This window comes from Cyprinus carpio, chromosome B4, assembly GCF_018340385.1.
Source record: "Cyprinus carpio isolate SPL01 chromosome B4, ASM1834038v1, whole genome shotgun sequence".
Lineage (NCBI taxonomy): Eukaryota > Metazoa > Chordata > Actinopteri > Cypriniformes > Cyprinidae > Cyprinus > Cyprinus carpio.
In genome coordinates, this window is record NC_056600.1 from 11,038,869 (window position 1) to 11,054,453 (window position 15,585).

The 15,585-nt window shown below is 34.9% G+C and overlaps 1 protein-coding gene across 12 annotated transcripts in view; it reads left to right on the forward strand.

Moving 5' to 3' along the window:
- The first annotated feature begins 229 nt into the window (after positions 1-229).
- Positions 230-15,585, forward strand: part of nrcama (neuronal cell adhesion molecule a) — a 50,620-nt gene continuing 35,264 nt past the window's right edge. For 2 of the 12 annotated variants that reach the window (XM_042721970.1, XM_042721971.1), the window contains exon 1: positions 234-464. The gene's annotated coding sequence lies outside the window, so the exon portion shown is untranslated. Of the gene's footprint in view, positions 465-15,585 lie in introns of all 12 variants that reach the window. The other 10 variants (XM_042721961.1, XM_042721963.1, XM_042721957.1 and 7 more) reach the window with 8 other exon arrangements.

Genomic DNA, 15,585 nt, shown 5'->3' on the forward strand with positions numbered 1-15,585 from the left:
TGTTGAATAGAAGAAAGAAAATTATAGCCTACAGGTCTGGAAAATTAGCATTTTGGGGTACACTATCCCTTTAAGTTTGATGAGCATCAAATCCATCATTTAAATAAGAATACGCCTTTCTTTCAAAAACAAGTACATTGGAAAAGAACTACATTTGATCCATAATTCCTTTGACGTCGGAAGTATACAAAACGTGTTATTTGAATGACAAGAGTCCAGTAGTGCTGTTCGTGTCTGTATGATAAGAATCCAGAAGTGCTGTTTATGTGTTTGTGCGTGTGAACTCCTGATTAGTGTCTCGTCGCTGCAGCTGCGCCTGCACTGAGCGTGCGCGCGACGGCGCTGCACGTTTGACAGCAGCAGGAGAAAGAGAAGAGAAGCTGCGGCGCGCGCCGACAAACAACACACTAAACGTACACCAGTCCCATGAAACCGGACAGGTCGAGGATTCATCACTGGAATCGGTGAGTTTCACGTTTCATTATCTTGAACGCAGCGTTATTCTCTCCGTGCTTGTGGCGAGGCGCTTTAGCTGAGGAGAATGCGCAGTATTTGAGTCGATGAGGAGCATCCAGTCGTGCTTCTCCCATGGCAACCAATGATGATGCGGATTTTCACGGCGATATGGCAGGGATCACAAAGGATGCGTTTCTTTGAAATATCACACAACACATCCGTTTAATCCGACCGCCGTTTAAAATGCAGATTTCATAGTGCGTCGTGTCGATAAACGGCCCGTCATGAAAGTCTATGTTTAATTGAAATCTTGCTCGGTCACCAGCAGGTGTTTCCGTCATTCTCAGGCATCGTCCTCAATATTTGCTCATTATGGCGCATTTCCGAAATGTAAATATTTGATTCGGGTATTTATTCATTTCATTTGAGAACTAGATGGACCTGCTGTCGTGGCATGAAGACAAAAACCACCGTTTACAGTCATAGGATACCCCACAAAAGACAACGGCTTTCATTAGCCTACTGCATCTTTCTTTAAGCTCTTTGTTTCTTTTTGAAAATAATGTTATAAAGTAATGGCACTTTCCATTAATAAGGTGCAAATGGGGCCTAAACTCTTAAAAAGGTACATATTTGTTAGTTTACACTTATTTTTATTTTAACAAATTGTGAAAGGAAAATTGTCAGCTTCAGTGTTGTCAACTGAATATTATTTAAACTTTACTATTTTCTGTTCTTTTTCTTTGGTTTTCATAATTTTTATTATTTATTTTTGCAGTTTTACATTAAATAAACATCTAAAATAGGTTATAATGTTTTATAATTTATAATAAATTGTTGAATAGTAGGACCCATTGGTTACATGATCAACTTGTAAGGATATTTATGGCATATTTCTCATATATATTTCACATAATATATATATATATATATATATATATATATATATATATATATATATATATATATATATATATATATATCTTATAATATCGAGGGTAACAGGGTTGAATCAAAATGACAAATGCATACTGTAAAAAGACTAAATAATAGAGGAATTTATTCATTTATTATGTGTAAAATATCATGCATGAAAGACTGAAATATTATAAATTCACAAACAGAAAATGCAAAAGACTACAATTGTTCTTTTCTGTCAAGTGATGAAACCATACTGGTAAAAAAAAAAAAAAAAAAAAAAGCCTGTAAGTCGCTTTGGATAAATGTGTCTGCTAAAAATGCATAAATGTAAATGTAAAAAACACAGACCAACTGCATTGGTCAGTGTTTTAATGGACTTCAGATGTAATTTACTGTACAATACATGCAGCATTATGCCAAAAATACCAGGATGTGGTCTGTTTATGAGGTTACAGGCTGTTGTATGTCAAACACAATTTAATTACAATAATTTATTGCAGTTATTTTTTGTGGACTCTTTGCTTTTGAATGTCCACATTAGTGCTATTTCATATTCAGGTTTACACAGTGCAGTTTAGTAGGAGAATGATTCTTGGATGGATGGTTTGTGCTCTGCACTAATTCATTGTAATTTTTCATCGATTTTAAATACTCTGATGGCTTCATAGGTGACCTGCAGGCGGTCTAACATCGACACAACTGAATGATGATTAATGAATGGGAAAATATGGGACATTTGCTTTCATGTCCCAGGCAATGGGATATTATTATGCACACGTGCATAACCGCTGTTACTTTGTGTGCTACAAAGCCACAAGTCCCTTAGTGAGATGGGAATAGTTTCCCATTAAGCTTTTCATAGCAATTTTTAATAAGCATTTGCACAGGGCAGCAATGACAGAAATGAGTCTGTGTGAGAGTGAATGCTAGTGTAATGCAGTTGAGAGTCAGGAACAGAAAACCAAATGTGGAGCATTGCACAGGTTCTTTATATATATGGGTGTAAATATTTTTATTTTATTTTATAATTTATCATTTATTATATTTATTTTATTATTTATTTTACTTTTCATTTGATTAGAATTATTTACTAGCTCTGAAATTGTTTTGGCACAATTCATTGTTTCATTGCAAAAATATACTTTTAATATAATACAGTTGTCACTGCTCCATCAAATGCATCTGCATTGGAAGTAGATGGGAAATCTGAATTTGGTGGATTTTTACAGATTTTGTAAAATTTTGTTTTGAATAAGAAATATATATATTTTTTTATTCTCTTTATTTATTAAGTTCCTTAATTTATGCCTTTTTCTTTGTTTGGTTGCTGCATTTTAAACCTGTTTATATCAAAATTATGCTCCATGAAATTGTACTCTGAACAGAGTCCAGGTGGAACCACATCAAATGCTTTTTTGGGATGGGAATTTATAGCAACGCTGATGAAGCACAACAGGCACCAGGTACATGCCACCAAGCCAGCTGTGCTTCATCATGAACCTTTGCCTTCTAGCCATGCACTTTTCACCATCTGGTATGGATTGACTGGACAATAATGCATGGAGAAGATCACAAGGAAAGAAATAAATAGCTTTTGCTTTTGAGTGTTTGTTTGTGACTCAGTAAGTTCAGATGCTGGATATTTACATAGACACATTGCACCAGCTGCCATCGGCATGGCAGGCTAGACATTTGCATGCCCGTAATTGCTCTGCAAATACGCCACATGTGCCTTGTGTCCTGATTTTAATGCATCATAAATTCTAAGCTTCATGAACTCAGTGTAACAATAGTTTTTGTGACCAGAATTGCCAGGGTAAATGCAACAAGTGTTCTGTTTCCTTCATATCAATCCTACATGATGATATAGCAGATCATTGGGAATACGGATTGTATGAAATGTCTCTGTTGCTCTGTCTTAACATGCTTGTTATTCATCAAAAAGAATAAGCTGACTCTGAGCTATTTTCTCTCATTGTGGTTGATAAACGATTAGTGGAGATTAAGGTCAAACATGTCTGAAGATGGACCATAGATGTTCATGGCATCATGTGATTGTGCCTCTCTCTTTCAACCAATCAGCTGGTGGATTGTGTTGCTAAGGTGTGGTCAGATGAGTGAAATTTGGCAAAATTTTGTGGGCAAATATTGGTAGGATTGACTTTGAAACAATTTTCAGTTAGAGATTGCTTGTAGATTTGACAGATAATTACAAAGAAATGGCAATAAACACTGATTTAAATGTGTATTTTTAATAACACTGAAAAAATTGATGGTAGAAACAAGTGTCACTCAGAAAATGCTAAATTAAAATAAATTACAAGTAACAAAATCAATCTTAAAATATTTGAAGTAGAAAAACTTTTAAATGTACATCAATATTCTTTTTTTTTTACAGTGTAGAAAGACTGAAATAGTATTTTCTTGTAGAACATACTCCAATAATCTTTGTTTTATTTAAAAACAAATGAAATTGAAATTATTGGATTTGGCTGCATAAGTTGGCCAACTAATTAATGGGAACATATCAATGCATGAATAATATTTATTAAATATGTTCTCTGGAAGGGATAATTATTGGATTCTGAATTGGCCGTAACTGACTTTGCTCCTTCAGAGTTATTGGTTTTACTAAAAAAAACTGTGATCAGCAATACTACATGAAGCACTGCTTATATAGTGACTCATTTCTCTTAGTAGAAGTGATTTATTTCATGTGCTGTATGATAAATGTGTGCCATTTTAGTCGATGCACAAACTGCATGCTTCTAATTGAATTACATTATAAAGCACTGTAATTTAGGTGATGAAAACTTAAAAAAAGTGGCATGTGTTTGCCTCCTATATAGAGTACTGTCTGTTGTGCTGATTAAAATATAAGCTTTTTCAGCTCCATCTGTCTGGCTTGATTTATGACGTACAAGCTGAGAAAAATGCAGGACTGCAAAATGCATTAGATAAATGTTTACATTTGGCCTGTATTTATGTATATGTAGGTAATACTATGTTTTATTTCTCTAGTACGGTTAAGATAATACATCTTTTGTTCAGTCTCATCTCATGAACTTTGTTTTAGCTTGTTTGTCCTCTTTCAATCCTCGGTCTTCAGCACTAACCACAAATAAAAGCCTTCGCAGAGGAGGAATTGTGCTGATTTGAGGTATAGAGTTCAAGTGTAGGACTGTTTATGGGAAAGGAATGATATCTTTTATGTTTAACCACTATGGAACCCAATATGGAGGACACAGTGAGTTCAGCCCAAGTGCATTATGGGGTAACAAGCCTTAGAAATTATGCTTTAAACTTATGAATTGCTAGAAAATTGTGACCAGATGAATTGGACAACAGTGCCTCCGACAAGTTGAGTAACAATTGCCCCACTTATATCATGAGAACTAATGTGCTCTCTGCCCCACAATGCACTGCTCTTTCAGTCTAGTGATTGGATGAGGCACTATTCTCTTTGCCTGGCTGGATGGAAGCCCTGTAATCTGTTAATTTAGTGATTGAAAGCAGAAGCTGGACATTTTTTCTGGATGAGGTTAGTGCCCTGTCCTCTTCTGCACCAAGAGAGTGTCTCCTTACATAACAGGGTTATTGGAAAAAACTATTGAATTGTGGGTCATTTTAGTCCTGTGATGGTTTTCAGGTCCATTTATGATGAAGTGTATTTTATATACTGGGGTTTCAGTCAATGTGCACTGACTCTCACTCATTCTAAAGAAGAAAATGATCTTTTATGATCACCTCTTTTTATTTTTCCATGGGTCGCAGTGGTCTGTACAGGTTGGCGGTTAATCATTCTTCATAACAGTTCAAGGCAGATGTAGTTATTTGGTTTTGTGATATCATTAGGAGTGGGAATCTGCATAGACCTAGTGATACAATTATTTTTTCATTTATGTTTTTCTATCCTACAGTTGACATATTATCATCTTCAGTATATGTCTATAGATTCATTTTTCATATATTTATTTTTTAACTGTTTTAATCAAAATAATTTCAAAATATTATGTTTATTAAAAAATAAATTCAGCATATTATAATGATTTCTAAAAGATCATACAACACTGAAAACTGAATTAATGGCTGCTGAAAATTCAGTTTTGCTATCACAGGAATAAATTATATTTTAATATATACTAAAATAAAAAAATAAAAAACATTATTTGAAATTGTAATCATATTTCACAATATTACCCTTTTAACTGTATTTTTATTAAAATAAATGCAGCCTCGGTGAGCAAGGTGACTTCTTTCAAAAACATTAGGTAAACAAATCTTAATTATTAAATTTTTTTTTACCGGTAGTGTGTATATATAATGTAATTAATAATATAAATGTAACTGTAAAGTGTAAATATTTTGAAGATGTAGTTGTCATATTATCAACTTCAGTAGGAAGTAACAAACCTTTTCAGACACTGTTTCTTTGTGTTTTGCATCAACATATCAGTGTCATCTCAAGAACGTGCGTTTAGTTGCAAAATGTCTAACGTCCGACCAACCTAACCACGGAGAAATGTGAAATATTTAAATTGGCGTCGAATCATTGTGCTTTAACCCTGCTGATTTATGGGTATTTGAGAGCTGTGGTCTGTGGCCTGCTTGCTGCTTTAGAGAGATGTGTGTTGACTTTATGACTCGGTGTAAATAACTCGGAGGTCATGGCGCCCACAAGCCCTGTGAAATTTCACTCCTGCGGGACAGGTTTCTGTTCTTGTCCTCCTGACCTCTTTCGTGAACCCTGTATCCTCCCTTGTTCCATACACACTCCAAACACTCCTGTATGCTTTGATGAGGGTTTAATGTTTATCTAATGTGAGTCACAAGCATGGTTTTGCCTTTAAAAGTTCTCTAAAAGCCTTGGCAGCTGGTTTCTGTCCGTAGCATGTCTGTGAATCACAATGGAGGTCTAAAATAATCCAACTTCCTGCTTTAAAGACCTCAAACTCCCCTGTGCGCCTGAGACTCAATCCAGACAGACTTCTGTAGACTTTAATGATGCTTTGAGCTTCATATCAGAGTTCCCTGTCAACTTTGAAAAGTCATTCACATGAATTATATCAAATAAAAAAGTAGATTATTTTGTGTCGGTTATGTAATGCACTGATTTTAGCAGTTCTGGAAATGGTTTGATTAAATCTGGCTTTTTCAGTGGTGCAATACCAGGTTTGAAATCTGAATGAGTGAAAGAATGATGTGTATCTTGTAAAAACAAGCCTTTAAAAATATTTATTTTTTGTATCTACCAGTTTTGCCCCACTTTCTTTGCCTCATTCACATTCACTATACCTCTGAAACTGATACAGACACCTTAAACGGATCTTTTTTCCTCTCTCTGTCTCTCTCTTCCTCTTTAACTCCTAAAATGATATCAGTTCAGGGAAAGCCTAAACTGACATTTTTTTAATAATTTCTAAAAGATTTCTAAAAATATGCTTTTAGAGTCATGTGCTTCTTTATCTTTACTTTTAAAGATCAAACACAATGTACAGTATGACTATAATCAAAATAAACTTTATTTTATATAGTGACTTTAAAAGTTACTTCTGAAAGCGCTTTACACAGAAAAGGATAAAGAGTTAGAAGGAAAAAATAAGTACAATGATAAAAAAAATAGAAATAAAAACACATCAGACTATTATATTATTCAAGTTTAGTAACATTTCCATCCAGGGTAAAGTAAAGTAAAGTAAAGAGCTGATAATATTTAAATAATTAATTACATATAAATATTTAAATAATATTAATGACAATAATCTCATGATAAAGGGCTAGTATAGCCTTATTAATGGGACTGTGAATTCAAAAATGTTGAGAAACACTATATCCCCAAATTAAATGTACTTTATAGTCTATAAAAAGGCTAATGACAGTTCTGTGCACACATTGTGTTTTATGAGCTCCCTCTGAATCCAGATTGACAGTGTCTGGCGGGTGTTCAGTCAGAATGGACGATTGAATAGAGCGGTGAAAGACTGGAGACTTGCTGAGAGAAAGAGAGACTTGAATTGACCAAACTCACCGCTGTGTGGGCGATCAATGCAGTACAGTTATATTGAATAACAGTGTCACTCCTGACATATGATTTATGGGGTATAAATATTGAAAAGATTCAGGCATGTGGGCCCTCCTACGTACAGTATGACTAACTTTTTCACTTGACTCCAGACTGTAACAAAACTCTTTGGCTTGTTTTTGTCATGGCAATATGGGTAATAGGGTTAAAATATGTTTGTGAGCGTGCTGTGAAGCATGCAAATGTTTACGAATCGAGCTTATATACAAGACCTTTTATACAACCTAGAGTTAGGATTTAGGGATTGATTTGGTAACATTGCGTGATTGTGTCATAGGCGGTAGATCGGCAGTATACAGATTGACCTCAGGATTAGATTTGACGTCAGTGCTCAGATTTTAGCATCACAAATAAATATAGCAAAGTGCAGGGCTTAATAACACCCCTATAGCAAAGCATTCATGTCCTTACCATGTTAAAAAAATGTTAATGTCAATCAAATTGCTCTTTAGTCATTGTTAATGCAGTCTTTCTAAAGATTTTCCATTTATTTAATACAGTCATTTTAATATTGGTTAAACAGCCAAATCAGTGAAACAGAATTGACACTTTTCATGATCCATTACATTTCCAATGGATTAAATGAAGTCTGTTCCCCCCTTTTTTTTCTTTTTTTTTGCACATTAAATATTTTGTTTTGCTTGGATTACAAATAATAGATTGTGAATGCTGCTTCATGTTAACATTCAAGTAGTTTGTCTGTTCATATATAGAGCCAGTTCTATGGTTTGCCAGGGGGCTGATTCATTGTTGGTTGGGTGTATTTTCCACTCAACTCAGATTATGAAATTATATGTTAAATGGAGAGAGAGTGATAAAAAAAGAGGTAGAATGAGACCTCTGGCCATGTAGGTAACTCTGGATGATAATATGGCAGTTCAATGCCAGTGGCATAAACACTGAATAATTTATTACAGTTTAGTCTACTAATTTAGTCTGGCAGCTACATATTGCTTTTAATTCATTAGTCAGGTATAATATGTGCTATAGTAGGCAGCTTGTTTACATCCTAAAGCACTGAAGTTGCTAAATTGAGTCTTTGACTTGGTTTGGTCTCAGTTTGAATAGTACTTCACTTCCTACTTCACATGCCAAGATCTGTTATGCATACGACCTTCAAGGGCTCTAGACCATCAGAGCAAAAGTCAACACTCGACTGTTTGTTTATTTAGCTTTTTTGCTTTCTTTTCTTTCTTTTTTCCATCTTTTGTTGGAATATGTTGAAGCATTGGTTTGATGTAATATTTATCCCTAAACAGGGTAAGTGTTAAAGTATTTCTGTCATTACTATTTGCATTTACTTTATTTCTCATTTATTTTTCATACTAGCTTTTTTTTAATTATAAAGGTTTCTTACGCCAAATTGATGTTTTCAGGATGGATGTCAAGTTACAACTTCCAATTTCAAAAGTTACAACTTCTTTTTAACCTTTTAGATCATTAAGAGATTATTCAATATTCATAATAGTTAGAGGGACAATTGCATCTGTTTATATGGTTCATGCATCTGTGTGCATGAAACTGATGTGGAGGCATGTCAGGGATGCTGCACAATGCACTGCACTGATCTTGATTTACGACACTGTCCACATGACAAACGTGAATTTGAATGCAGGTCACTTGTGGTTTAGTAATACCACTTTGTATAATGGAAATCAAGACTCAGATTCATTTTGCATGTGCGCTCTGAGTGTCTGTTGCTGCCAGAGGCGTCTGAGTCGCAGACGAGTGCTCTGGACGTGCGAATGGAAATGACATTGCTGCCTGCTCAAGCCTGACTGCTTACAAATAAGGCCAAATGGGGGTCTAATATGCTGCTCTGTTGTGGACAATCACTTTTGTCATTTTGTCAGGCAGAGGCCAGATACAGTTGACTCTTTCAGATTTTAAGTAAACCTCCTGGATATGGAGTTGTTTATTTTAATAGCGCCTATGCTGTGACCTTCTAAGATGATAGAATGTGTTGGTCTGCTCAGCACATGCTGTTTTAACTCATTTTCTCTGGAATATTTTATTCAATTATCTGGCATGTAACAGTGTGATCCTGCAATAATGGGGTTCTGCTGTTTGGATAATAATATTATTCATGACCTTTACACTCTCACAGTCACTGTAAGGATTCCTGTATTTTATTGTCAGTTGTAAGTCGTCATAGAAAATCTCTTCTTGGGACTGTCACTGTGGGACACTGAGGTGAAACATTACAAATGCAGTAAGGTTTTCAGAATTAGGGTGTTTACACGCTAGAGTTAGTTCTGACGGGGCATTTCGTGATGGATAGGAACGTGTTAGATCCGTTTTGTGCTGCATCAATTTGAAATCAGGAGGGAATATGGTGAATTGGATTTCTGAAAGCACAACTGTGTGCGTGTTTTCATCAGGAAAATGTAGGCAAATTTTAAAAGTGTTTGATCGTCTGCAAAGCATCTCTGGGATGTTTCTTGTTGAAAGTTAAAATGACATTGTTTTTGCAACATTTAGATGTATGTAAATCCTCTTTTTTGCCTTCTGGATGCTGTGCTCTTAAAGAGAGTTCTTCAAGGTTTGTCTTATGGAGTTCAGTTTTGAAATGTTTAGAATATCAAGATGATCATTGCTGTTTCATTAGTTGGTACACAAACTTAGACCTTGTTTTAAAAAGTATGTGTAATAATTGCACCAAACTCTTATATGGTGTGTAAATAAGGGCTAATTTACAATCAGTCAATAAACAGGGTGATCAGGTCTTGTCCATTTTATTTTATTTTATTTAAAATAGAATACATTTTTTTTATTATATTATTTTATTAAGAATTCGGAAAGGGACAGCAGTCAAAGCATTATTTTGTTTAATATTATATATAAAATAAAATCATTTATTTATATTGTTTTACTGTGTTATTATGTGTTTGGAAAGAGACAGTGGTCAAATATAAACTGTAGTGCTTTAACAAAATAAAGTAATTATTATATTATATACCGGTACTATTATAATATATTATATACTATTATATACTATTCTATTCTATTCTATTCTATTCTATTCTATTCTATTCTATTCTATTCTATTATATTATATTATATTATATTATATTATTATTTTTATTATATTATATTATATTATATTATATTATATTATATTATATTATTATATAATTATATTATATTATATTCTGAAAGGGCCTATCCAGCAGGTAAATATAAACTTTACTGGTTAATTTAATTTTATTAATAAAATAAAATCATTTGTGTGTTATTTTATTATATTTTTTGTGTTCTGAAAGGAAAGGGTATATATATACTTGTTTATTTTATATATTTAAAAAAAAAACTATTTATATTATGTATATAAGTATTCTGAAAGAGGCAGTGACAAATGTAAACTTTAGTGGTTATTTTATTAAAAAATAAACATTTTTATGTTTAATTATTTTATGCTATTTTAAGTTTCTTGAACTCAAATATAAACTTTTTTTTATATATAAAATCAAATCATTTATTTATATTAATGTATTGTATTATGTATTCTGAAAGGGACAGCAATCAAATATAAACTTTTCCAGGAAACAATATAATAATATCTACTTTAAAAGTATATAAAAAGTAAAAACAACAATAAAAACAAAAATGTCACATTGCATGGTCACTGAATAGAAATATGTTGAAATTTCTCTCTCAGCTATCATCTTTTCTTGACTTTGCTACTGTTCAGTTGGCTGTCCGCAGGGCGAGTGTGTCCGGTGTGATTCACGGGCCTCAGGGAGATTTCTCAATCAGCTGAGTTACTGGCTTAAGGAGAAATCTGTTCCCTCTATGGTGAAGCTAATAATAGCCATCACAGAAGCCTTTCCCTCTCCTCTCCTCTCCTCTCCTCTCCTCTCTCATCCATCAGACGTATAGGCCCCCTCAGAGTGAAATACGGCCCCATAGTTCCCCAGTTCTCCCTGCTCTCTTTTTTTATTACCACCAGCTTGTCGTGTTTTCTTTTGAAGAATACGTTTCTCATTAGCTTTCTCTTGGCTGACTCTCCCTCTGTGTCTGCTTCTTTGCTTTGGTTTGTTGTTTCCGTGCTCGCTCATTGTATGTTACACAAGATTAGTTTCTCTCCGGAGTGCCGGCTTAATGTCTGGTGGGTCGGGGTCGCCAGGGTGGCCCCACCATCGCCGGGCCTCGTTGCCTTGTTGCCTGGTTGAGTCTCCATGGTAATGATGTTGTGTGATCGGGAGCTTGAAAGAGAGACTGAGTTATGTGGCTGTTCTGAGATAAGAGTTGATTTCTGCCATTGTTGTTTACTGTGTGTTTTATAAACCCTAGAGCAATTTTGATTACAGAACGAATAGGAATCAGCGTGGTAATAAGTTCTTTGTGTGGAAAATATGGCCAATATATGCTGACCTTATCGGAGAGGGCTGAATGCTGTTTTATTGACTGTTTTTGAGAACTGTGTCCTTTATATAAACAGACGGATCAATAAAATGGAAGGCGCATAAGTCATCAGCGGGTAAAATGAGTTAAAACTCAAATCTGGATTGAAAAAAAAATCAGCCATTATGACATTATTAATTTATAAAACATAAATAATATATCAAAGTAAAACTGATTGTTTAAGAAAAAGTATTAAAATATAATTGTTTTGTGTGTGTGTGTGTGTATTTAAATTAAATTGTCATATTATATATATAATGTACATAATTATCATTTTTAAACATATTTATATGGCAAGTCTTTGTTATGGTTTTTCAAATCAGTCATTTAGTGCATCAGAAATTATTATACCTTTAAAATGTAATTTTACACCACTTCTTATTTTGTATCTAGATGATTCCAATAGATTTTTAAGAACCGTGCGGTCATGTGTGGAACCCTACAGCCATTCCATCTCTTTCTTGGCATGTGGCCTTTGCTCAAACCACATCATTAACATAAAAATCAAATAACAGTGTCTTATTGCGATATGTGGCCTCCCCAGGGGGCATCATGCCAACAGTTCTAGTTCACTTCCTTTTGCTTTCTCTTTTGTTCCTCTGTCTTCTTCATAATGCCAATACAATTCACTACTTAAATATAAAATAGCCTATATTACTATACATTGTAATATAGTGGTGGTCTAAATTATTAGAACACTAGTATTCTCACCAACTAAAAATGGTCAGTTATTTCTATCTTTTGCTGTAGCGTGTCAGTAGGAAATATCAGTTTACATTTCCAAACATTCATTTTGTCATTAATTGTAATAATCCAGTGAGATTTTTGTTTGCACAAGGAGTCTGACAACAGCCAGTGCTGTGCACAGAGATCTCATCATCATCATCCAGTCTGTCTGGGATTACATGAAGAAACAGAACAAACTGAGACAGACTAAATCCAGAAGAACTGTGGCAATGTTTCCAAGATGCTTCAAGAAACCTACCTGCAAAGCTACCTGAAAACTATGTGCAAGTGCACCGATGACAAAAGCAGCTTTAAATGCAAAGGATGGTCACACCAAATGTTGATTTACTTTAGTTAAAAGAAGTTAATTGATAAAGAAAATCAGTTTATGACATTATTTTGACAGCATCCACAGAATTTTTACACAAGTGCCTAAAACTTTTAACAGTAGCTTTGCAGGTAGGTTTCTTGAAACATCTTGGAGACGATGCCACAGTTCTTATATATATTTGTACTTTTTTTTTATTTATTACAAAATACAACTTTTCTTTTTTAATCATTGTCTATTATCTATTCACCCTTTCATCTATATAAATATATTTTTATCTATATATATATACAGTGGTCTGTAAAAGTGTTGGCCCCCTTCCTGATTTATTATTTTGTTGCATGTTTGTCACAATTTAATGTTTCAGATCATCAAACAAATTTTAATATTAGTCAAAGATAACACAAGTAAACACAACATGCTGTTTTTAAATGAAGGTTTCTATTATTAAGGGAAAACAAAATCCAAAACTACATGGCCCCCCTGTTAAAACTGTGGTTTATCACACCTGAGTTCAATTTCTCTAGCCACACCCAGGGCTGATTACTGCCACACCTGTTCGCAATCAAGACATCTCTTAAATAGGACCTGCCTGACAAAGTGAAGTAGACCAAAAGATCCTCAAAAACTAGATATCATGCCGAGATCCAAAGAAATTCAGAAACAAATGAGAAAGAAAGTAATTGAGATCTATCAGTCTAGAAAAGGTTACAAAGCCATTTCTAAAGCTTTGGGACTCGAGCGAACCACAGTGAGAGCCATTATTCACAAATGGCAAAAACATGGAACAGTGGAAAACCTTCCCAGGAGTAGCCAGCTGACCAAAATTACCCCAAGAGCACAGCGACGACTCATCCAAGAGGTCACAAAAGACCCCACAACAATGTTCAAAGATCTGCAGGCCTCACTTGCCTCAGTTAAGGTTCATGACTCCACCATAAGAAAGAGACTGGGCAAAAATGGTCTGCATGGCAGAGTTCCAAGATGAAAACCACTGCTGAGCAAAAAGAACATAAAGGCTCGTCTCAGTTTTGCCAGAAAACATCTTGATGATCCCCAAGACTTTTGGGAAAATACTCTGTGGAGACAAAAGTTGAACTTTTTGGAAGGTGTGTGTCCCATTACGTCTGGCGTAAAAGTAACACCTCATTTCAGGAAAAGAACATCATACCAATAGTAAAATATGGTGATGGTAGTGTGATGTTCTGGGGCTGTTTTGCTGCTTCAGGATCTGGAAGACTTGCTGTGATAAATGGAAACATTAATTCTGCTGTTTACCAAAAAAATCCTGAAGGAGAATGTCCGGCCATCTGTTCGTGACCTCAAGCTGAAGTGAACTTGGGTTCTGCAGCAGGACAGTGATCCAAAACACACCAGCAAGTCCACCTCTGAACGGCTGAAGAAAAACAAAATGAAGACTTTGGAGTGGCCTAGTCAAAGTCCTGACCTGAATCCTATTGAGATGCTGTGGCATGACCTTAAAAATGCGGTTCATGCTCGAAAACCCTCCAAAATCCTGGCTGAATCATAACAATTCTGCATAGATGAGTGGACCAAAATTCCTCCACAGCACTGTAACAGGCTCATTGCAAGTTATTGCAAACGCTTGATTGCAGATGTTGCTGCTAAGGGTCCAACCAGTTATTAGGTTTAGGGGGCAAACACTTTTTCACACAGGGCCATGTAGTTTTGGATTTTGTTTTCCCTTAATAATAAAAAACTTCATTTAAAAACTGCATGTTGTGTTCACTTGTGTTATCTTTGACTAATATTTAAATTTGTTTGATGATCTAAAACATTAAAGTGTGACAAACATGCAAAAAAATAAGAAATCAGGAAGGGGGCCAACAATTCTTCACACCACTGTATATATATATTAAAAAAAAAATCCTACACAAGATCAAGTGCATTATGAACTTGAAAAGTTAATAAGAAAAGCAGGTCTTTGTTTCCTGTACATCTGGTGGGAATTATGTCGGTGTATTGTCTGCTAGTGTGGATAACTGTGTAACTCAGAGCTGAAGTGGAAATGACAGAGAGTTCAGTGGCGACTCTTCTCTGTGCTGAAAGCCCAGCTGGTGTGTGCTAAATCTGCTGTGTGCAAAGGCCTCTCCATGCCCTTTTGTGCAGCTCTCCAGAGCTCAGTCTCTTCGGCCATTTGTGTGTGTGTGTGTGTGTGTGTGTGTGAAGGACCTCAGTCTGACGGATGTTAACACTCAGACAGGGTAAATTAAAGCTGAGAGCTGGGGAAAGTAATCAGTGCTTTTCTCTCTGTTCATATATACTCTCGACTGTATCTACATGTCCTCCCTCATATGATACTCGAAAAGCCACAGTATGGTAAAATGGGCCCTTCGTTATTGGATATGGGTATTGCTTTTAGGATAATGAGATATATCTGTTCATTGTTGCAAAAATATACAATACAGGGAGGCACGGGAATGTACAAACTGTTATAAGTCACATACAATATTTCAATATCCAGTTTAAAGATCACTTTTTACTATATGGTACATTCTGATTGAATGAACTGTTATCTCTCTCTCTCTCTCTCTCTCACACACACACACACATACACATACTTGTGACCGCATATCAGTTGATGTCTACAATAATGAGCTACATTGCTTGGCAACCGCTGTCAGCCTATTAGAACTATATTACTTCA